General features: G+C 40.8%; 2 protein-coding genes across 2 annotated transcripts in view; one reads left to right on the top strand and one right to left on the bottom strand.

Moving 5' to 3' along the window:
• The window catches only part of LOC106883096 (proteasome subunit alpha type-6), a 267,726-nt gene that overhangs the window by 9,085 nt on the left and 256,144 nt on the right, over window positions 1–2,497 (bottom strand). The gene's annotated exons all lie outside the window — the stretch shown is intronic.
• LOC106880632 (adenosine 3'-phospho 5'-phosphosulfate transporter 1) overlaps window positions 2,252–2,497 on the top strand; it is an 18,127-nt gene continuing 17,881 nt past the window's right edge. Inside the window, exon 1 of the mRNA XM_014930667.2 lies at window positions 2,252–2,292. The gene's annotated coding sequence lies outside the window, so the exon portion shown is untranslated. The remainder of the gene's footprint in view (window positions 2,293–2,497) is intronic.

A 2,497-nucleotide genomic window follows, 5' to 3' on the forward strand; every position in this document is an offset into this window, starting at 1 on the left:
ACATTTCATGTTGGGATGTGCGCACTCTGTTGGATAACAAGAGTGATTGTAGGCCTAAAAGACGTCCTGCACTTGCTGCTCGTGAGCTGGACCGTTATAACATTGATATAGCTGTACTTTCAGAGACTCGTATAGAAGGTGATGGTCAGCTTGAGGAAGTAGGAGGTGGCTACATCTTTTTTTGGAAGGGGAGGCAGAAGGGGGAATGCAGAAAGGCTGGTGTTGGCTTTGCAGCTTGATCTGATATCCTTAAGAAGATGGAGGAGCTTCCTGTTCCAAGAAATGAATGTCTAATGACTCTGCGATTGCACCTGAAAGACGGGCAGTTTGCTATTCTAAGTGCCTATACACCTACTTTGATTAGCTGTGATGAAGATAAAAATATTTTTTATACCCAACTGAGAGCCATACTTAGGAAAATCCCCAATTCTGATAAAGTCAGTCTATTGGGGGATTTCAATGCCAGGGTTGGAACAGACTGGCAAACATGGAACTCTCTAGGACGTTTTAAAGTAGGGAAAATGAAAAGCAATGGTCTCATGCTGCTGGAGCTTTGCGATGAACATGGACTTTACATCGCAAACACTCATTTTATGCACAAAGGTAATCACACAACAACATGGATGCATCCAAGGTCTAAAATTTGGCACTTGCTTGATTATGTCACCATCCGCAAGCATGACATCTATGACATTTGTAATGTCAAGTCCTTTCATTAATTAGAATGCTGGACAGACCGCAGTCTGGTGTGAGCAAAGTTCTGGATAATGATTAAAGAGAAAGAGAGAAGAGGGCCAGTTAGCATTTGTTGGCATCTGAATGTCCACAAGATATATGATGCTGTGTTGAGGAAAGAGCTTCAGACACGCTTGTCCAACATTGAAAATACTGCAGCATGGGAAGATTTTCGAGACCAAGTTCTACAATGTGCTGCTGAAACACTGGGATATGCTACTGCCAGACACAGAGACTGGTTTGATGAAAATGATGCTGAAGTTCAGCGACTATTGGCTGTAAAGCACCATGCCCACACTGTATTACTACATAGAGGACTTTCTACTGTGCAGTGAAATCTAGCGCTTGCCCATTATAGCAGTGTAAAATCACTACTGCAGTGATCTCTCAGGAAGATGCAGAACACTTGGTAGGAGGACCTTGCTCGTGATGTTCAGGCTGCTGCTGATGCAAATGACAGCAAGAAACTTTACCATCTTATGAAGTAAGTTTATGGGCCTAAGAGCTCCACATCAGCTCCTTTGCTTTCCAAGGAGTCTTCCACTCTATTTACTGAACCAACAGAAATCACAGGTCACTGGATCGAACACTTCTCTGAACTCCTAAACCATGAATCAGTTGTGGATGAAACAGTGATTTATACTATGCAACAATGACCTATCATTGGTTCCTTAAATTACGCGCCCTCAATAGATGAAGTTATGACATCAATAAGTAAATTGAATCTTGGTAGGGCACCTGTAAAGGATGGAATTTGTGCTGAGGTCTAGTGATTTGGTGGTGATTACATCATACTGTCCCTTCATGGACTTATTAGTGCAGTCTGGAGGGATGGTACAATGCCTAAGGACTGGAAGGATGCAATTATTCTTCCTCTCTATAAAGTAAAAGGAGCCAGAACAATGTGCGGTAACTACAGAGGTATTGCTCTACTATCAGCTGCTGGCAAGGTTCTGGCAAATATTCTTCTTACCTGCCTGAATGGGTGTCTCGTAAATGATGTCCTCTCTGAATCTCAATGTGGCTTCCGATCTGGTAGAGGGACAATGGATATGATTTTCACAGCAAGACAGATGCAGGAGAAGTGCTATCAGCAGAATATGGATCTTGTCCAGGTATTCATAGATTTAACAAAGGCCTTTGATACTGTAAATAGGGCTTTCTATGGAAAATGCTTGACAAACTTGGATGTCCGGATCACTTTGTATCTATAATCAAATCATTTCATAATGGGACGGAGGCTTGGGTCAATGTTGGTGGTGGCATGGCGGGACTCATTCCTATAGAGAATGGTGTCAAGCAGGGTGACATCCTTGCCCCAACTCTCTTTTCTTTGTACTTTGCTGCTGCTTTTACTCATGCTTTTACTAAGTTTGGCTCTCTGGGAATATATGTCAGATATCGATCTTCTGACATATAATAAATAAGTTCCTTTAATTCCGACACATGTTTTGAAAATTACATGCACTCTATTCCAAAAGAATAAAAGATGTTTTTATAAATGTAATTTTCTCTTCAGGTAACCATCCCAGTTTCTCTGTGACTTTTGCTACCCTGGTAACTATTAACATATTTACTTTATCGAAGTTTTTCAACTAAGATAATATAAATACATACATAAATAAATATATACATATACATACATATATATGAGGACATGCATAAGCTCGCAAGGAATGAAGCCAGTATTCTCCGCTGGATGTGTAATGTAAATGTGAATACCCGTCAGAGTGTAAGTATCTTGAGAGAAAAGCTGAACATA

This window comes from Octopus bimaculoides, chromosome 11 (assembly GCF_001194135.2).
Source record: "Octopus bimaculoides isolate UCB-OBI-ISO-001 chromosome 11, ASM119413v2, whole genome shotgun sequence".
Taxonomy (NCBI): domain Eukaryota; kingdom Metazoa; phylum Mollusca; class Cephalopoda; order Octopoda; family Octopodidae; genus Octopus; species Octopus bimaculoides.